The sequence below is a fragment of the Ailuropoda melanoleuca genome, chromosome 2 (assembly GCF_002007445.2).
Source record: "Ailuropoda melanoleuca isolate Jingjing chromosome 2, ASM200744v2, whole genome shotgun sequence".
NCBI lineage: Eukaryota > Metazoa > Chordata > Mammalia > Carnivora > Ursidae > Ailuropoda > Ailuropoda melanoleuca.
The window spans coordinates 20,528,002-20,550,471 of record NC_048219.1 but is presented as its reverse complement, the minus strand read 5'-3'; the positions used below and the strand labels follow the sequence as shown (position 1 = coordinate 20,550,471).

General features: G+C 41.5%; 2 pseudogenes; both read left to right on the top strand.

Moving 5' to 3' along the window:
• Window positions 1-13,388: 13,388 nt before the first annotated feature.
• Window positions 13,389-14,316, top strand: LOC109490713 (annotated as a pseudogene).
• Window positions 14,317-14,361: 45 nt separating this feature from the next.
• Window positions 14,362-18,104, top strand: LOC100476841 (annotated as a pseudogene).
• Window positions 18,105-22,470: the final 4,366 nt, after the last annotated feature.

Below are 22,470 nucleotides of genomic sequence, written 5' to 3'. Positions count from 1 at the left end.
CCCACCTGCAAACAAGCCGCCATCACTTGAAACGCAGTTTCTGGCTCACAACCCGGTCCAGTAGACACTGAATGCCTGACCAGGAGACACTAAGTAGGAGACTGGAACTGCCGGACATGAACTGAGAATTATCCCATCCCCTGAGCCATCAAGGTGGGGATGCAAGTCAGCATCCCATGCTAAAATGTTAGCAGTACGTAGACCTTTCTTCTTTTCCGTTATACTTAATGCTCTAAGTTTCACCATAATCACTGTGTTACCTGCATCCTGCAAATTATGTTACATTTTCATTATCATTCTAATTTCCCTGTGATTTCTGCTTTGATCCATAGTTGTTAGAACTATGCGGCTTACTGTATTTCTAAATATTTGAGAGCTTTCTAGGTATCTTATGATCATTGATATCTAATTTAACTCCACTGTGGCCTGAGAACATGTTCTATATAAAGTCAGTCCTTTTAAATTTACTGAGATTTGTTTGATGGCCCAGCATATGGTCCATGGGTGAACATACCATGTATACTTGAAAAAAATGTGTGTCCCACAGATTAGTATAGAGTTCTATAAATACCAGTTAGGTCAATATGATTGGCAGTATTAATCATAGAATCTCCTTTATTGATTTTTTTTTTGGTATATTGTATCAATTGCTGAGGAGAGTTTAAAATCTCTAACTGTGATTGTGGAATCATCTGTTTCTTCCTTTAATTCTGTCCATTTTTGTTCCGTATACTTTGAAGCTCTGTTATTATTATAACTGTTGTTATCTTCCTGGTGAATTGACCCATTTATTATTATTAAATACCTGTCTTTATCTCTGGGAATAGTCTTTGTCTTGAAGTATACTTTAGTTGATATGATGGCCACTCCAGCCTTTGCAAGCTTGTTGTTTGCATGATACATCTTTCTCCTTCCATTTTCTTTCATCTTTTTGGTAGGTTTATATTTTAAGTGCACCTGTTGTACATATTTGAGTTTCAGTCTTTTTTGTCCCTTTGGACAATCTCTGCCTCTTGAGACCATAGATGTTGGATGGGTAGCAAGAAAGAACAAGCTTAAGCCTGGCCTCATTTGTATCCTTTCTCCNCATTTTAAGTGCACCTGTTATACATATTTGAGTTTCAGTCTTTTTTGTCCCTTTGGACAATCTCTGCCTCTGAGACCATAGATGTTGGATGGGTAGCAAGAAAGAACAAGCTTAAGCCTGGCCTCATTTGTATCCTTTCTCCTTGATGATGAATGCTAGTGAACACTACGGGCTTTGCAGTGGACCAAATAGTTTGCAGGCTGTGTTGAGCAGTTCAGTTTGCAAGGTCACCTGGTTGGCCCATAGACAAGCATTCTGTCTCTCTCAGGGCCCCGCCTAAGATAAAGCTGTTTCTCAAAGGGAGATCAATTATTTACCAAACAAGGCCCAGCTTCCTTCATAAATCCCAGGGGCCTCTTCTGCAGTGTTCCTCCCGGGCTTGCTATAGACTCCATCAGCATATGGGACATCAACGTGATTGGAGCTGGTGGGTCATGGAGACCAAGTGGCCTATTTACATGGCAGCCTCGACCAACTGGGCAGTTTTCCTTTGTTCTGGATTCCTCTCAAAGCTGACAGCTTTTCAGGTCACTCAGTAAATGAGTGGGGTGCAAGACACCCCAATAGGATGTATGCTCTTCAAAACTCCAAGAAAACCACCAAGTGCCATATTTCCACCAATCTAAGTCACCATCAACTGAAAAGCACACCTTCATTTATATTCCACTACGAAGAATTTTTTAAAACACTATCAATTAAGCCATAATATACCATTAATTATAAGATGAATTCTCATATCAGAGATGTCAAAATGTGAAGAAAAAAACCATTGTGAATGTACTAAATGCCACTGAATTATTCACGTTAAAATGGTTACTCTTATGTGAATTTTACTTCAATTATTTTTTTTAAGATTTTATTTATTTATGTGACAGAGAGACAGCCAGCAAGAGAGGGAACACAAGCAGGGGGAGTGGGAGAGGAAGGAGCAGGCTCCCAGTGGAGGAGCCTAATGCAGGGCTCGATTCCATAACGCCAGGATCACACCCTGAGCTGAAGGCAGCCGCCTAACGACTGCGCCACCCAGGCGTCCCTACTTCAATTATTTTTTAATGTGAACCAATGAAATGGTATTCTGCCCCTTTTGTATGTTAGGAGGTTATAAGGTGAAGCAACATGTACTTAAGAAATGTGTTGCCTCCAGAAACATCCCTGCAGTGTATTTTCACGGGGTTTACTTTATTTCATTGAATCTAAGATGCTGTGATCCTGGCACATTCTTTTTTTTTTTTTTTAAGATTTATTAATTTATTTGAGAGGGAGATTGAGAGTACAGGGGGAGGGGCAGAGAGAGAGGAAGAGGGAATCTCAAGCTGACTCCACACTGAGTGTGGAGCCTGATGCCAGGCTCGACCTCACGACCCTGAGATCACCACGTGAGCTGAAGACCAAGAACTGGACGCTTCACAGGCCACACCACCAGGCGTCCCCCGGCACAGTCTTGATTTGAGGCTTGCACGAACTGTGTCACTATTCCCTCCTGCTGACAAGGATAGTCAGGAGTCACTCGTTAACCTCAACAGGAAGAAAGAGGAACTTCCTCCAGCAAGGGAGATTCAAGGGGGTAGAATTATGGGTGCTCCCAGTCATCTGAGTGCTTTCTTTCTAACCAGTGCTCCAACATTCACCTAAGAGACCTGGCAAGACTGTCGTTTCACCTGATATGGTACTAGAACAACTCTCAGTATCACACTTTAGATTTGATTTTCAATTATAATCAACCCCATGATTATAAGTTATTTTTATCATAGACATAGAAAGTCAATGGTTTGGGACTTGTCTTGAGCCAAAATTTCAGGATATTGAGCTCCACATTCTTTTTCTTTGTCCAGAAAGAAACTGCTCTTGGCAGCAGCTCCCAAAGGCCTGTGCTCCCGTGCTGCTCTGTGGCAGAGGCCATTTGGTTCCCGAAGATTTGCCTTCAGTGCAGCTTTCATTCAGGTGATAATCGATTGCAGGTGATAATCTATTAGCAGCAGGCCCCGGGCTGCCTTTGATATTAGCTGGGTTTTCACTGCCCAAAAATAAATACCAAATTCATGACTGTTCTGATATCATCTTTATCAGTTAAAGGCATAATTTTTAGTTATGTTTTCTCATAAAAACAAGCAGCCAAAATTGTTCCAAGAAGAATTAGGAAACCAAATAGAGCCATAACATAGAGAAACTAAAAATACTGTTATTGAGCTACAATTTTAAAAGGTAAGAGGCTGAAAATTGCAAAGAGATAAGTTCTAGTTGACCTTCAAGGAACAGAATATTCCTCATTTATTCAGTTGGCTTTAGAGCATACAAGAAATTGAAATTTTTCTCAATTCAAATTATGAAAATAGCACAATATCAGAACCTAAGCAAGGAACCCTTTGAAGAATACATAATTCTCACCTTATATAAACAATTTAAGGAAATAAGAAAAGGCTGAACATCACCAGTCAGGGCACACGGTGGGGCAGAGCCAGAGGCTGGGACAGGCAAGCTACACCAAGGTTGGAAAAACCATGCCAGGCAAAGAACTTGCATTAAGACCAGGACTGAAGTACATTCACATGGGTGATTCAGCTCAAGAAGTCTGATCACTGGGTGTCATGGAGTCTGGTGAGACGGCTTCTCCCAAGAGCATGCTGAAAGACGTACAGATGATGGCTGAAATCCTGAAGGATATGGGGGTTACAGAATGGGAGGAAGACTTAAAAATCAGGTGTTGGAGTTTGCCTTATAATTTAGGGGCGCCTGGATGGCTTAGTCAGTTAAGTGTCCGAGTCTTGATTTCGGCTCAGGTCATGATCTCAGGACTTGAAATTGAGCCTGGCCTCAGGCTGCACTGGGCATGGAGCCTGCTTAAGGTTCTCTCTCTCTTTCCCTCTGCCCCTCCGCCTGTGCTTGCTCTCTCTCTAAAATAAACAAATAAATCTTAAAAAAAAAAAGAAAAAAGAATGTGCCAGAATCACAGCATCTTAGATTCAATGAGCATGCTCACTCCCTCTCCCTCTTTCAGTATGTATATATATATATTTTTATATTAATAATTTTAAATTTTTAAATATGACTGTCTTAATAAATTCAATATCCATGAATGATCTCAAAGAAAAAAAGTCTCCTAGCAAACTAGGAAAAGAACAGCCTTAATTTGATACACTATTTGTTCTTAATGAAGCAATGATAAAAACCTACAGATAAAAACCTGACTGGGTGGCTCATTCAGTTAAACATCTGGGTCTTGGTTTGTGGCTAGGTCGTGATCTCGGGGGTCGTGAGATGAGGCCCTGTGTCTGGCTCCACGCTCAGTGTGGAGTCTGCTTGGGATTCTCTCTCTCCCCCTCCTTCTGTCCCTCCCTCCCATTTTCCCACTTGCTCTCTCACTGTCTCTAAAAATAAAGACTTTAAAAACAAAACAAAACCAACAACAACAGAACTCAGAGCAAATGCCACACTCCCTGGTGAAACAATAGACACATTCCAATTGAAGTCAGGAGTAAGACAAGAATGACCTTTATCACCATTACTATTCAAAATGGTTTCAGGTGTTCTCTCCAATTCAAAAATCGAAGGAAAGCAGTAAGAGGTATAAACATTAGAAAAGAAAGAGGCAAATTGTGATTATTTGCAGATGACACTACCGCTTATGTAGAAAAGCCTAGAAAAATCAATTGACGCACTATTAGAACGAGTAAGAGAATTTAGCAAGGTGACCACATACAAGATCAAAGTGCAAAAATCAATAGCCTTCCTACACACCTGCAATAACCAATTAGAAACTGTAACAGCAAATAAGATTACATCCACAATAGCAACAAAAACTATTAACCACCTAAGAATAAACCTAAAAAATAGAATTTATTTCAGGCCCTTAAGGATACAACAAAATTAGGAAATCCATCAACCTAATTAATCACATTAATAAAATCAAATTGAAAGTTATACAATTATATAGCATCTGAGAAAATTCAAGAACCATTTCTGGAAGAAACACTGAATGAAACAAGAGGTGCCAGACATTCCCTAACCACGATAAAGATTTTCCTTTGCTCAGAAACCAAGAGCGAACATCATATTAAATGGTTAAATGCACTGCCATTAAAGTCAGGATCAGGGAAGGCAGCGATCATCACTGTCCCTCAAAATCTGTTTTGTGTAAAAGTGAAACAGAGAATTTGAAAACGGGAGTAACAGGAGCATGTGGGTGGCTCAGCCAGTTGAGGGGCCAACTCCTGGTTTCAGCTCGGGTCATGGTCTCATTGGTTTTGGGATCAAGCCCCGCGTTGGGCTCCGTGCTCAGTGGGGAGTCTGCTTGAGATTCTCTCCCTCTGCCCCTCCTCCCACGCACCTGTGTACTCATGCTCTCTCTCTCTCTCAAATAAATACATAAATCTTAAAAAAAATAGAAAAAGAAAATGGGGGTAACAACTTCAGATAGCATATCTCATTCCAGAGTCTGCCAAAATATAGAGGGGAATGCTCCCTCTGTAAACAAGACTACTTTGGTTTCATATTATACAAATAGGATGGAAATTGAAATCACATTTGGAGACTGATATTGATCAAAAGGCTCTTACTTTCTCTTTTTTATTTTTATTTTTAATTTTTTAAAAGATTTTACTATTTGAGTGAGAGAAAGCGAGCAGGCAGAGGCAGAGGGAGAAGCAGACTCCCCGCTGAGCAGGGGCCCAGCAGAGGCTCGATCCCAGAACCCGGGGATCATGACCTGAGCTGAACGCAAACACTTAACTGACTGAGCCCCCAGGCGCCCCAAAAGGGTCTTACTTTCTTTTTTTTCTATTGAAGCCATTGCCAAGCACTATCCAGATTTATTCATACCACTCCCGTCCTCTGCTTGAAGGAAAGATTTTTAAATTACCCAAACGGTCCTAAGACCTAGAGCTGGTTTTGGCAATGGGGCAATGGGGACGATAGGGTGATGGGGGCTGGTGGCAGAAAGGAGGGTCTGAAGTGCAGCCAAGCCCTGAGGGCACAAATGCACAAATGCTGTCACACCAGTGGAGGTGGGGCTCTGGCATCTTTCCCTATTCTTCTCGTGCTCACAATGGTGGCACCTTTTTTTTTTTAATATTTTAATTATTTATTTGACAGAGAGAGAGAGAGCAAGCACAAGCAAGGGGAGTGGCAGAGGGAGAAGCAGACTCCCTGCTGAGCAGGGAGCCCGATGTGGGGCTCGATCCCAGGACCCTGGAATCACGACCGAAGCTGCTGAAGGCAGACACTTAACCAACTGAGCCATCCAGGCACCCCTCTGGCACCTTTTGAAATCCTATCTCAACTCTTACCTTGTTTTAGATACTGGAGTCTAGATTTATTCCTTTTTTTATTAGTTTTAGACAGAGACAGAGAGAGTGGGGTGAAGGGAGCAGAAGGAGAGAGAGAATCTTAAGCAGGCCTGAGATCAAGACCTGAACTGAAATCAAGAGTCAGTTGCTTAACTGACTGAGTCACCCACATGCTCCTGTTACCCCAATTCCTTTTTTTTTTTTAAGAACAAGAAGAGAAACCCCACCAAGATGGATTCTAAACAAAGTTGGGGGGTGGGGCTTTTAAGCAAGGGGTTTACTGAAGTCACACATTTGCTTTCCATCTCTAAGAAAGAGCAAACACAGGCTGCATTAGAGCAAGAGAGCAGAGTCGGTTGGAGGTGTGATGAGGGGCTGTTTTGAGTTTCTGCCTTAGCCCTCATGAAAGGTACTGTGGGTTAAGGTCCTTGAGAAGCACAATCTGAAACAGAGATATTAAGATATCTGTTAGACTGTACTCTTGGTGCCAATATCTGTACAGGGAAAGGGGAAAAGCAGGTATGGGCTTTCCTATTATTAACATTATTGTATTAGTTCGAGGGAAAAGTTGGACTGTGATAAAATCCCAACAAGGCCTCGGTTGGCCCCACAAAGTGCTCTAAAGGTGAAATGACCCTTCAGAGTTGTCTCTAGATGGAGTGAGGGGACCAGGCCCTTGTATTCCCGTCCCAACAAGTCATCATATGTGGGCTATCCTGGGGAGAAGAATGACCTGAGTGAGACAAGAAGACTGAATTACTTATAAGTAAAAGGATATCAGTTTTGCATCAATATTTTCCACCAAAACACTTAATACCAGAAGACAATAAAGTAACATCCATAAAATACTCAAGAAAATATGGGCCAAGCATTTTATATCCAGCTAAAATGACCAGAAAGTATAAAGGCCATAGATAAGTTCTTATGAATATGTGAAAACTCAGCAAATGTTCCCATGAGATCATTCCTGAGGAATCTACTAGAGAATGACCTTCATACAACCATGAAATAACTAGAAAAGCTTCAACGCAAGGATTGGTGGTGAACACTGAATTTATTTAGCTGTAGGACTAAAAGCAAATGTCAAGGGTAAGGGTGGCATAATGGCTTGTACTTGTTACGTGCTCTGACAATGCAGATTGAGTGCATATCAAAAGCGGGAAAGGGAGAATATGTGAAAAATAGGATAAACTCACCAATTGCCTTCTAGTGATTACGAGTGGATAATAACATATCACCTTAACTAGACGTCAGGGAGAGGAAGCAGAAGGTGAAGGAGTTGTGACTTGCTAACTTTAACATCGCTCAAAGTAGGGACCAGTGGACTATTACCTAAAAAAGGAAGGAAATGGTAGTTCACAAAGGTATTATGAAAGTAGCAATTAGAACAAAATACAGAACTAGGCAACAGAAATAGTTTTTGAAGATCGAGAGAGAGAGGAAAAAAGCAGATAACCATATAATGAAATATTTTAAATTGAAAAAGAAAAAAACATGTTGGTCTTTATCGACAATATAAATGAGTCAAACTCACATATTAAATGAAAGTATTTTCAGATCGTCAAACTAAGCCAAGTCTAACCCTGTTACGTACTGAAGGGTTACATGTGTACATACAGAAACACTGAAAACAGACTGAGACTGTTTAAAAATAAAAGGATGGACAGACAAATATATACCAGGCAAAATACAAAACACAAAAAATGCAAGGGTTGGGGCGCCTGGGTGGCACAGCGGTTAAGCGTCTGCCTTCGGCTCAGGGCGTGATCCCGGTGTTATGGGATCGAGCCCCACGTCAGGCTCCTCCGCTGGGAGCCTGCTTCTTCCTCTCCCACTCGCCCTGCTTGTGTTCCCTTCTCGNTCGAGCCCCACATCAGGCTCCTCCGCTGGGAGCCTGCTTCTTCCTCTCCCACTCGCCCTGCTTGTGTTCCCTTCTCTCTGGCTGTCTCTATCTCTGTCGAATAAATAAATAAAATCTTTTTTTAAAAAAATGCAAGGCTCATGTCTATCTGTCAAGTTAGAATTCTGACCAAGAAGCATTCAAAAGAAAAAGAGGGGCTTTTTATAACGCTACTGGCTAAATTAACAATGGAGATATATATCCGCTTCATAACACAGGAATCAACTTTTGTAAAGTAAAAACTACAGGACATGTAGATGAACTAGCAACACATGAACAAGAGAAAAGTGTGACCCATTCCTCTCAGTCGAAGACAAATCAAGTGGACAAAAATAAATAAATAAGGATTTAGGAAACCTAACCCAGTGCTACCAAAAATGCGGTTAGAGACAGGTGCCAGTTCATGAACTGTGGTTATCAGACGCAGAGAGATAGGAAGCTTGCCCCAGAATATCAATCAATGTGCCACTTCCTTCATGGAGAAAGTCTCGCTTCCAAAGCCGGGGGGTGGGGGGGATCAGCTGAACTTTTATGTGCTCATAGTGACACAGGAGACTGGCTACTTTGAGTCGCACCGACCTAAGGACATAATCAACGTGGTAACTCTTACAAATATCTCAAGCTCTGAATCCCAACATAAAGGAATATACCTCACTTTGAAGTGCACATGGAATGTTCATACGGATATCTCAGACCATAAGGAAAACTGCAGTAAAATGCTAATAACACAAGCAGTGCTGTCTGCCTACAATGCTGGAAACTGAGAGCACTAATAATCACGTTTCTTCCCCTGGGCTTTTTTTTTTTTTTAATGTACATACTTTTAAGGGATTCCTGCAAAAAAAAAAAAAGGGGGGGGGGACGGGGGGAATGAAAAAATAGAATTCTTGGAAATACTACTACTAATAATGAAATCATCACATCTGAACAAGTGTTCTACAGTAAAAATCATCATCAGAGGAAAATTCATGCACTAGATACCTGTATCAATGAATGAAGTTAAACAAAACATTTGATAGAAAAAGATCAAAGGAAAGCATAAGAAAGGAATTATTAAGATAAGAGTGAAAAATTAGTGCATTAAAAAAGCAGAAACAGACCAAGGTAGCACAAATGTAAGAAGGCTTAGTATGTGAAAACACCAGTAACGTATACAAACTGTTAGCTAACGTTTGCTTGAAGAGAGAAAGTACAAATATACAAGCTAAATGATAAGGGATATGTAGCCACCAAAACCTAGCCTACTAATTTGTATAATTTTATGCAAATAAATATGAGAATCTCAATGAAACATAACTTTCTAGGTAAATATAATTTACCAAAATTGAACCCAGTAGAGCCTTAAAGTCTCAATGGACAGAAATATGTAGAAATACAAATTTGTAAAACAGAAACCTAACAAAAACGTATCAGACCAAGACGGCTTCACAGAGGGTTCATACTAAATCTTTAAAGCAAAGATCATCTGAGTGTCTTCAACAATTCTAGAGCCTAGAAGGTGAAGAAATACTTCTGATTTCTTTTTTGTGAAACAAAATATAATACTGATAGTAAATTAATAAAAAAGGGTAAGGCATTAGCAAACATAACTCAACACCTTAAATAAATACATAACCAAGTGGGGTTTATTTCAGGAATACAAAGACCATTTAATATGAGGAAATCTGTTAACATAATGTATCAAATGTATACATGTAAGGAGAAAATGAACTGATAACCTCCACAGACCCTGAAAAGGCATTTGACAAATTCAAAGCCCACACATGTTAATGACTCAATGAAACAGACATTGAGAGATACTTCCGTTATATATCTTGACCCCAAATTTAGCATCAATATTAATGCACAAACAGTCGAGTCTTTCCTGTTTGTGATATAATAAAAAATAAATTTGGTTTTTGTCCCAGGTTCCTGGCACAGAGCTTCAAAAACCCTTGAAATTTCCTGAGTGATAGAAATGTCTTGTTATTCATGAGCCCCTTGATAGTGGAGTTTATAAACTCAATACTTTGTAAACTCAATACTTGAGTTTATGCTAATAAGATGGTTCGTGGCAATGATTCATGGGGAGAGGGTATGATAGCTTCAGGACGGGGGCTAAGGCCAGAGGAACCAACCATGCTATTAGAGGGTTGGAAATTTCAGCAACCCCCCACCCAACACACACACACACATACCAACCTTGGGGAAAGGGAGAGGGACTGGGGATAGAGTTAAGACAACGATTTAATAATCCTGGAGCACAAGGGAGCTTCCCCGGTTGGTGAACACCTTGATAGGCTCAGAGGGTAGCAGGCTCAGCTTCTGTAAGGAGAAGGCATGGAAACTCTGTGGCCCAAGTCCTTCCCCTCAAGATCTTGCCCTATGTACTCGTCATTTGGCTGTTCTTTAGTATCCTTTATAATAAAATGGTAACTGTAAATAGTGAATTAGCAACCTGAGGAGGTTGTAAGAAGCCCCCAGTTAGTAGCCAGCAAGGCAGAAGTACAAATAGCTTAAAAACACTACCCAGGATTTTCAACCAGTGTCCGATGTGGGGCCAGTCTTGTGGGACCGAGAACCTTCACCTGCGGGGTCTTCGCAGACCCCCTGTGGGCAGTTATTGTCAGAACTGAACTGAATTGTAGGACGCTCAGTTAGTGTCACATAATTGGTTTGGAACTCACTGCAAAAATCAGAAACAAGACAAGGATGGCCACTATTTTAATACAAGAAAAAGCAATTAGAGGCATAAGAATTTAAAAAGAAGAGAGAAGATTACATACACGTGCAGATGATATGTTTCTAGGAAACTTACAATGAATGAAAACCTCTTATGAATAGTAAGAGCATTTTGTAAAAGTAGCAAGATAAAAAATTAACATACAGAAACAGTTTTCATAACCACTTAGAAGAAACAGTAACAACAGTAACTTGGAAGAAATAATGGAAAAGAAGATCCCAGATGCCATTTTTAATAGCAGAAGCAAAGTAAAACAAAATGTAGACACAAATTTAATGAGAATTGTGTGCAACCGACGTGAGAAAATCCATAAAACACTCTTACAGGGCAAAAAGTAAACTTGAACAAATGGAAAAAGATGCCATCTTTTGGATGAGAACAATCAATATCAGAAAGGTACCAACTTTGTCCAACTTAAAATTTATAAACCTGATGTGATCCCAGTAAAAATATCCAACTTACTAATTTGTTTTCTGGAGTCAGACAAGCCAATTATTATTTATTTTGGAAAATAAATACAAGACTAGTCAGCAATCTCCCCCATGCCCCACAAAAATAGCAATGGGGGACTACCCGTACATTGAAACATTTATAGAGCCCCTGTAATTAAAACATTATGCTATTGGTACATAAATAGACAGAGGACTAATGGGAGAGAATGTAAAATGCAAGATAGACTCCAAAGGCATATGGAAACTTAGTGTTTGATACAAACAAATGGCGTTGGAATAACTGATAGCCATGTGGGTAAAGATAAAACTGGATTCAACCCTCACACCTTACACTAGGGCAAATTCCAAATGGATCAGATATTTAAATGTAAAAAAGACTGAGTCATACAAACACTAGAGGAAAGTATAGGTCAATTTTTTTTATAGGAGGAGGACTTCCCTAACTGTGATTCTATACCTGGAATCAATAAAGGAAAATGGATAAATTTGTCTACCTAAAATTTTTTAAAAAATCAAATGCCTGCCCAAAACACCATCAACAATGCCAAAAGTTAAATTAAAAAATGGGACAAAATCGTAACTAATATCCCAAAGGGCCAATATCTCTAATATATACACATTTTCTAAATATTGAAAAGAAATTCAAATCCTATTCTAACAACCCAGTAGAAATATGGGGAAATTACAGAAAAATAAATGCAGGGGCGCCTGGCTGGCTCCTTTGGTTGACAGTCTGCCTTTGGCTCAGGTCATGTCCTGGGGTCCTGGGACTGAGTCCTGCGTCGGTCTCCTTGCTCAGGGGGAGTCTGCTTCTCCCGTTCCCTCTGCCCCCCGCTTGTGCTCTCTATCTCAAATAAACAAATAAAATCTTTAAAAACAAAAAAAAAGAAAAATATTGACTACAAAGAATGAAATACAGGGAATATATAAACGTCCATGAGTTCATAATGATAACAGGTTTTTTGAAACCTCATTGCTACAAGCTGATCTTTTGTGACTCATTGTTTTGACACCTATTGTTGCATAATAAGCCTACCCCAAAATGCAGTGGCTTAAAAAAAAAAAAAACCAAAAACCTCATTGACCACCCCTGGACGTTGTTAGAGTATGATCTCATTATTCCGAAAGCTGATTTTTTTTTTAAGGGAAGGATCCAGGTGCCTTGTATTTCAGGCTATTGGAATCAACGATGAAATAAAATAATTTATAGAAAAACCACAGCCAATAAATGCAAAAAAAAAAAGGTGGAAACAGAAAAATCACTATTTTGCACTCCTTTTTGAAATGATGGATCTAGGCAATGATCACCAATTATTATTAAAAGTTTGGGGTGGGGGTGCCTGGGGGGCTCAGCCGGTTCAGCGTCTGCCTTCGGCTCAGGTCCATGATCACAGGGTCCTGGGATCGAGTCTGGTGTCGGGCTCCTCGTTCAGCGGGAAGCCTGCTTCTCCCTCTGCCTGCAGCTCCCCCTGCTTATGCTCTCTCTCTCTGTGTGACAAATAAATAAATAAAATCTTTAAAAAAAAATAAAAGTTTTGGGTGGAAAGTTGATGACAAACTTTAAACCAGGCTGGAAACTCCTGAACGCACTGATTAATGTCAACCTCACTACAAGGCGGTCGACGCCCCGTGCCCCCGACCTGCTGCGGCGGAACCTGTAACCCACCACTTACAAAGTATTCGTGACAAGAACAAAAATCGTCAAGCGTCTAGATGCAGGTATCAGTTTATAAAGAATATGCAGGATAGAAAAATATATTAAATGATGTCCCAAGATTACAAATCCAAATCCATAATGTGAGAAATCCCACGTGACAAAGTACCCAGTTTCTTCAATAAATAAATGGCATAAAACAAAACCAAAATGAAACCAGTAACAAAGAAATAGTGGCCATTCTATTTGATTGAAAGAGACTTAAGAGTGGCCAAGTTCAGGCCCAGCAAGATGGTGGCCCCCTTGGAGCTCAGCTGCTGGGGACATGGTGGAAGGGGGGTTCCCATGTACACAGTGAGTCACTGGTGGCGACGGTTTAGGACAAATCTTATGACGCACTCTTTTCCTGTTTAAAAGATTTTATTTATCTGACAGAGAGAGGGCCAGAGAGCAGAGCAGGGGGAGCGGCAGAGGGAGTGGAGAAGCAGGCTCCCCACTGAGCAGGGAGCCCTATTCGGCCCTGGGATCATAACCTGAGCCAAAGGCAGACGCTTAAGCAACTGAACCACCCAGGCGTCCCCAGTGCTCTCTGAGCCTCAGGATCACAGGTCACACACAGAGAGGTTCAAGAGGAGAGGAACCCATTTTGACCACCGACAGCTTTATTTCTCAGCTGGCAAGAACACTAAATGTTTTAAGAACACAAATACAGTTCCGACTATGAACTCTTGGCAAAACAGNTTCTGACTATGAACTCTTGGCAAAACCCGGGGCAGTTGCACTGGCTTACACTGCCCTCCCAGAAAAGAAGCTGTTTCTAGCAGTTTCTCGACATTCTTGACTGGGACTGACAATTCTTCACTGTGACAAAATTTGGGGGTTTGCTTCATGAATTCCTTTTCTCTTCGGATGGATCCTGCCTGGAAAGATGTCTTAGGGAGCACTGTACTCTCCTGATCCGAGGAGAGCCCCCCCGCATATACACAGACATGCCAAGGGGTGCCTAAGCCTTCTAGCAAACAGACTGGGAACATCTCTGTTTTTCTTTGGAGATACGCCTACTCTGGGTACCCACTCGTTTGGTTTTCTTGCACCTCTTTATAAAGTGTGCTTTCCTAAAGTTCAGTTATCGGAACATTTGAAACAGCTCTCCAGCCTATGTCGCTTTTGTGATGGTATCCTAAGCGGTCATTTTAGACTTGGCTTTGGAGATGGATGACAATCTTCGCCAAAGCCTTCCACTTCCTCCTGGGTAACTGTCAACATGAGAGTGGCTTGTCACACAGGAAGCAGTTCCTTACGACGACGGTCACCCTGCTCTGCTCTGCGCCCAAGCGGTTGCCCTGGAGTCACGTGATTCAGCAGTCATCTCTTACACTAAAATATGTGAAGGCCAAAAGGAAACACTGCTTGTGTATGTATAAGGAAGACTTTTTTTTTTTTAAGATTTTATTTATTTATTCGACAGAGATAGAGACAGCCAGCGAGAGAGGGAACACAAGCAGGGGGAGTGGGAGAGGAAGAAGCAGGCTCATAGCGGAGGAGCCTGATGTGGGGCTCGATCCCACAACGCCGGGATCACGCCCTGAGCCGAAGGCAGAAGCCCAACCGCTGTGCCACCCAGGCGCCCCAAGGAAGACTTTTTGTACGTGTGTCTAAGACTTTAGCCAAAGGAAACTTTCTATGCCATCTTTTTTTTTTAATTGCATCAAATACCCGTTAAACTTTTAAATTGTATTTAAAAGCTTGTATTCTGGTTTGGCGATGCACTTTATATAACATCAAGATGAATACTACATGAACTTGAAGGGAAACAAAGAAAACACATAGTGGTGTGTATATATATATATTTATTTATTTATTTATTTTAAAGATTATTTATTTATTTATTTGTCAGAGAGAGAGAGAGAGAGTGGGAGCACAAGTGGGGAGCCGCAGGCAGAGGGAAAAGCAGGCTCCCACCTGAGCAGGGAGCCAGATATGGGACTCAATCCCAGGACCCTGGGATCATGACCTGAGCTGAAGCCAGATGCTTAATGACTGAGCCACCCAGACATACCTATTTTTTTTTAAAATAAAAAAAGACTTCTCTTCAAGGAGGTGGCCTTGCAGCAGATGCACACTCGCAGATCTTTGTGGAGACCTAGCCAGCAAGACCATCCGTCACCCTCCAGGCGGAGCCCCGTGACACCACTGAGAATGTCAAAGCCAAAATCCAAGACGAAGAGGGCATCCCGCCGGCCCAGCAGCGTCAGATTTTTGCGGGCACACAGCCGGAGGACGGCTACCCTGTCTCAAACTACAATATCCAGAAAGAGTCCACCCTGCCCTTGATGCTTCGCCTGCAAGATGGCATCATCAAGCCTTCCCTCCACCTGCTGGCCCAGAAAGACAACTGTGACAAGATGATGGCCAAAGTGTGACGCTCGCCCGCACCCCGGCGCTGTCACCCCACCTCAAGGAGTGCAGCCACACCAGCAACCTGGCCCCAAGGAGAAGGTCAAAGAAGCCCCCTGCACCCGCTCTTCCTTGGCTGTGGGGGCAGCCTCCTGCCCGGGCCCCAAGCCCCTGCAGCCTCCGTAAAGTTTTCCTTTCATTTACTGGAGCAGTTAAAGATAAATACATAAATAACAATAAAAAACCTGCCTTCATCTTGGCAGACTTTTGTCTTTGGTTCACAGGTCTCCAACTAAAAGCTACAGTTCTGTTCTGAAGGTGCACCTTAATGTATTCTAATTCATGTATTCATTTATCCGTTTTCTTACACCGGTCTGAATGTCTAATACATGGTTCTTTCATGAAGGCTTTTGTGTTCAGTTTAGAAATGTGATGTCTATTTTAGGAACTTGGAAGACATACAAATTACTTCAATAGAAATCTGTATTTAACTTTTTTAAAAGAGAGAGAGGCTAAAGATACCTACCAACCAAATGCAATATGTAGATTATGTTTAGGTCCTGATTTAAATACGCCAACTATAAAAAGACATTTTGAGACAATTGGGGAAAACTGAACATGGACTGATTTTTAGATGAATTAAGGAATTATTATTGTTGCTGCATATGATAAAATTATGGTTATGTTATGGTTATAAAATTTGTATGTGTTAAGAGATTCTTACCCAAGTATTTACAAGTGAAATGATATGTCTTGGATTGTTTTAAAATACTCCAGCAAAAGGAAAAAACTAGTAGTGAGAAGGACAAAATATAAATAAGACGAACAGAGTGTTTATAACCATGGAAGCTGGGAGATGGGTGCATGGAGGCTCAGGATTCCATTCTCTCTATGTATGTTTGAAACTTCCCATAATAAAAAGGTATGAATTCCCTCACTCACATCTCCCCTGGTGAAGCCATTGAACTCAAAAGAGCAAGATCAAGTGTTAGATCAAATAAAAGTTTTATAATATAAATTGCTTTCTTTAGGTTGCTTTCTTTGGTCTTGAAAGGCTTTTAACAGATAGAAGTTAAAATATTATGTAAAAATAAAAGACCATTGTCACAGTCTGTTAATCCCATATGCTTCCCGTGAGAAGGATAAATACTTATATGGCAGTTTTATGGGATCCAGAGCCCAGTATAGGAAAATTTCCCAAAGGACTCTCTAACCCTCCATCCTTTATTTCTTCTTCATTTTTTTTTGTTGTTGTTTTTAATCAGTGGGTGGGGGGAGCAGGTGGGGGGAAAATTGAGGCATGAGATAATCTCTTATTTGACCAGTTAGAGCAAAGTCAAGATGGGGGCCGGTGGCCTTTGGTTTGAGATATGCTGGTGTGATAGAAACATGTATACATTAAGGCCAGGAGGACAATCATTTGAAATTGCCAGGTGAAGCTAGCTTTGCCCTCATAGTGTATCATTTAGAAAGCAACTCTTCAGCAAATGACTCTTTCGAGAACTAGCACCTGGTTTGCTACTGGACTCCAGGACATTATAAAAACACTTTTTTTTTTTTTGCAGTGGCCAAAAGTATACTATTATACTGTATGTGCCATTATATTCTATTTAGTGTCCTTGAAGGACTGTAGAGAAGAAAACTCCTTCTGGTGGGTACAACTTGAAGTGGCACGTGTTGTTGTCCACTTTCCCTATTAGGGAAGCACGCCGGGGATAAGGTCCTGTAGTGACACAAAAAGGGTGGCAAGTTGTTAGCTGTACGGTCAGGGACTTGAAAGGGGCAAGATAAGAAAATGGATGACAAGGAAGATGGGAGAAAAGATATGTCGATGGATTTAACATCCTCTTAAAATGGAGCCAGACTATAAAAGTAATTATGCATCTTGGGAATCTTCAAAATGGAGAAGACTTTCCACAATCTGGAAGACAAGAGGACCTGTTCTGTGGGTGTTGGTCAGCCTCCTCTCCCAGTCACCCCAGAACTTGCTCAATGGATTCATAAATAAAATGGGCTCAGTGACATGGACTTCCCGTTAGCAAGGCTGATTGTGCTTACTGCCATTACTGTTGCCTGATGTGCCAGCAAAGTGACCAACTTTGCACTTGGGGACAGCCAGGCACCTTGGGGCAGGTTGATCATATCATAAAGGGGTAGTGATTTGACCCCAATGGAATAGACACTTATTCTGATTTTGATTTGTTTCCCTTGCTCACCATGTCTCTGGAAGAAACACCGACTAAGGCTTGCTAAGTGCTGTATGCAGTTCTGGTATCTCATACTTACCAATAATGTTAACTTAAATGCAAAAAATTTTTTTGAATATGGAATTCCATTAGCCCTAGCTTTCTCTTATTCTTATTCATGAGAGGAAAAGAGAACATTGCCAATCATACCCAATAAAGAGGACGTCTGTGAGATTGTAGTATGTCTGGATTTCTCTAAAATAGATGTTTCTTGGTTGTTGTAGAGATGCTGTTCCCATGCGGAGATATTATGTTCCAGATAGTGGACTCCGGGCACCATAACTGTGATTTTTTTCACAAAAGCATTGCGGCCCTTTTAGGCTACACAGGGAAGATGGTTGTTCTGTTTGCGGGCATCTACTAAAGGAAAGCAGAGCAATAGGTCACCATTATGTTGAATGAGACTAAGCAACCAGGAGACATAATATTATTTAAAACTTTTAAAATCATTTGGTAAAAATAGATAGGACTTGTAATGTTTTTAATGTAGATTGGAACAAAGAGGGTAGAATCTAGGTCTGTGATTTTGAAATACTGAGCAGTTGCTGGCATGTTGGGTGGTGTTGTGGCTGAATTAGGGGCTACATCGTTTCATTAACAGAGTAGAAATAGTGAATTAAACTGTTAAGTATTTTTACTAACTTTGTGTCCTTCTACAAGGTATCCAGGTACAGAAAGCCTCTCGTTTGAATTTTGTTTTGTTTTGTTTTGCTTTAAAAGTGATATAGTTACTGGGACGCCTGGGTGGCACAACGGTTAAGCGTCTGCCTTCGGCTCAGGGCGTGATCCCGGCGTTATGGGATCGAGCCCCACATCAGGCTCCTCCGCTATGAGCCTGCTTCTTCCTCTCCCACTCCCCCTGCTGTGTTCCCTCTCTCGCTGGCTGTCTCTATCTCTGTCAAATAAATAAATAAAATCTTTAAAAAAAATAAATAAAAGTAACATAGTTACAGAAAGGACACCTTCTTCTGCTTTCAGATGCAAAGGATACAATTCAGTTTGTTAGGGCTGCCATAGCGGACTGGGTGGCTGAAACAATAGAGGTGTGTTTTCTCATAGTTCTAAAAGCTAGAAAAGTCTGAGATCAAGGTGTTGTCAGGATGAGTTTCTTCTGAAACCTCTCTTCTTGGCTTGCAGAGGTCCATCTTCTCCCTGGGTCTTCCAGGGTCTTCTCTGTTATATCTGGCTGTATCAAAATCTCCTCCTTATAATGCAAGCTGGTACAGCCACTCTGGAAAACAGTGTGGAGGTCCCTTAAAAAGTTAAAAATTGAGCTACCCTATGACCCAGCCATTGCACTACTGGGTATTTACCCCAAAGATACAGACATAGTGAAGAGAAGGGCCATATGCACCCCACTGTTCATAGCAGCATTGTCCACAATAGCTAAATCGTGGAAGGAGCCGAGATGCCCTTCAACAGATGACTGGATTAAGAAGCTGTGGTCCATATATACAATGGAATATTACTCAGCTATCAGAAAGAACGAGTTCTCAACATTTGCTGCAACATGGACGGCACTGGAGGAGATAATGCTAAGTGAAATAAGTCAAGCAGAGAAAGACAATTATCATATGATTTCTCTCATCTATGGAACATAAGAACTAGGAAGATCAGTAGGGGAAGAAAGGGATAAAGAAAGGGGGGGTAATCAGAAGGGGGAATGAAGCATGAGAGACTATGGACTCTGAGAAACAAACTGAGGGCCTCAGAGGGGAGGGGGGTGGGGGGAATGGGATAGACCGGTGATGGGCAGTAAGGAGGGCATGTATTGCATGGTGCACTGGGTGTTATACACAACTAATGAATCATTGAACTTAACATCAGAAACCAGGGATGTACTGTGTGGTGACTAACATAATATAATAATAATTAAAAAAACCATTAAAAGAGAAAAAAAAAAATAAATAAATATAGCAGTCAGATTGGACTAGGGCTCATCCTAATGTCTTCATTTTAACTTACTTACCTCTTTAAAGACTTAGTCTCCAAATACAGTCATATTCTGAGGTACTGGGGGTTAGAAATTCAGCATACGAATTGGGGGGAACATAATTCAGCCCTAACAGGTACTTTGAGAATAGATTATCTACAAGAAGTGGTCACTGCAGGGCTCCCCCTGCCCATGCTCTCGGCTCCCCTTTATCAGCTCTGCGCACCCTTCCTCCAGCTTCTGCATGCTTTGCTATTAAAAGCTTACCCTTACTTGCAGCTTTCTGAGGATTGCCCTTGAACCCTGGACTCCTCCTGCCCCTCCCCCCACCACACTCCATTCCACCCCGCCCCACCATGCAGAGGGTTGGAAGTGCCTGGGAGTCTTAAAAGTCCACTTGACCTCCCACCCCAGATGGCCCTTAACCAGCTGGAGTACAAAAGCCTATGTCTTTAGGACAGAACAAACTCTGAAGCCTAATTGTTGCCCTAGAGCTCCCAGCGGGACCAGGTGTGTCTGAGAGATCACCTGCAAGCTCACTCTTGCCTGGTTCCTGCCCCTTTGGGAATCTACACCATTCCCTCACTGGTTCTCCTGAGAACCTTCCTTAATAAGCCACTTCCATATGGGTCCTTGCCTCAGAGAGGGCTTCCGGAAGAATCCTACCCAAAACCTATTTTGGCTGGTGAAACACAACAGATAATTCGACCTACTATGTCAACACCAGAAGGAAAGAGGCACAGAAGGAAGAATTCTTGATGTTTAAAGATCACTGAGACAGCATTTTTACACTGGAGATTTAGTCAGAGCTACTAACACAGAAGCCTCCCGCTCTGGGGGTGTGGTGTGTCCTCTAGAAATTTCCACCAGGTCTCCTGATGGAGATTTTTAAAGGGAATTATGACTCAATGGGTTGACAGTAAAGGAAGGATTTAATTAAAAGCAGAGTGGCCCTAAGGTAACATTTGCATTGAGAGAGGTAGAGTCACAATTTAATTAAAAATTCCCTTAGCATTAAAATTTTCTGAAGAGAGACTTATCAAAACTTACCAGAAATGGAACATGGGGACAGTCCCTTAACTTAGGTGTCCGCCTAGTGTGTGGACACGAAGACACGAAGACCAGAGTGACCGAGGGGTTCTGCCACGTGGAAATGACCTTTCAAATAAGCCGACCCAATTCATCCATGCTTTTTAAAAAGATTTTATTTATTTATTTATTTGTTTATTTATTTATCTATTTATTTATTTGAGAACGAGAGCAAGAATGAGTGGGGGTGGGGGGGCAGAGGGAGAAGCAGGCTCCACACTGTGCCCAGAGCCCAATGTGGGCTCAATCCCATGACCCTGAGATCATGACTTGAGCCAAAATCAAAAGTCAGGTGTTGTTTAAAATCCATGGTTTTATAATTTTTTAAAAAGATTTATTTATTTATTTATTTATTTATTTGACAGAGACAGCCAGCAAGAGAGGGAACACAAGCAGGGGGAGTGGGAGAGGAAGAAGCAGGCTCACAGCGGAGGAGCCTGACGTGGGGCTCGATCCCAGAACACTGGGATCACGCCCTGAGCGGAAGGCAGACGCTTAACGACTGCGCCACCCAGGCACCCCTAAAATCCATGGTTTTAAAACATACACTCAGAATAGAAATATTATCACACATTCCATCCTGAACTTAAAAAAAAAAAACCTATATACTTTACCCAGAATTTTCCTCCAGAATATGTAGTTTCCTACTGATGAAGAAAGGCAACATATTTCTTGCCAGTAGGTTTCCTTCTAACACAGGTCAAAGATCCACTTTGGTTTATCTGTGGTCTGCCAAAGCACCTCTGACATGGCAGTTTAATTTCAGTTCTTACAAGGAAGAAAACTCAAGTCCACAATCGGTAGAATTTTATAGTATGATAGTGGTTGCTGCCTAGAACTGATACTTCCCAGACCTCCCTCTAAACATCAAATAGAGGGGCGCCTGTGTGGCTCAGTCAGTTAAGCACCTGTCTTTGGCTCAAGTCATGATCCTGGGGTCCTGGGATCCAGCCCCAAGTCAGGCTCTCTGCTCGGCCTGCCACTCCCCCTGCTTGTGCTCTCTCTGTCAAATAAAAAATAAATAAAATCTTTAAACATCAAATAGAAAATTGAGAGCAAATAAAAACACCCAGAACTTATCCTTATAGTGTAACTCATAAACAGGAAAGACTACACTTTCCAATTTAAGAGAATGGGAGGGAGATAAATGCCAGAGACCAGCAGAATTGGGGCTGGAGCCCACATAGATGTGGCTGTGCAAGAGTGGAGAATGCGGGTGGTCCTACCAATGGCAGAACATAGGTAATATCAACAAGATTCACCCCTCAAAGGAGAGAAACCCAAGCTGAAGGGAACTACTGAGAACAGGTCTGAGACTTCTCTATTAGAGAAGTCACAGGAAGTGGCTTGGAAAGTGCCAGCAACCTTTGGAAGGTAGTACTTCTCGGGGAGAAATAGAGGCCCCTGAAAGAGAGCAGTGGCCCCAGAAGACCTCAGTAGATGGTGAAGAAAAGGAAAGAAGTAACTCAGAAAAAGGATTCTTCTTAAATAGATGAGACCTATGGATCAGAGAAAGCTTGATCAGAAATAAAGGTACCCCACATCAAAGAAACAGCCCGACACTGTGACAACAGAAGAGGGAACTCTTGAGCTGAACATTAGTAAAAATACTTAAGCCTTCCCTATTTACCCTCCAGAAAGTCCTCCTTCAAATAAATGGTCCAGAAAAACCCAGCACATTCCAAATACAAACAACAACAACAAATTA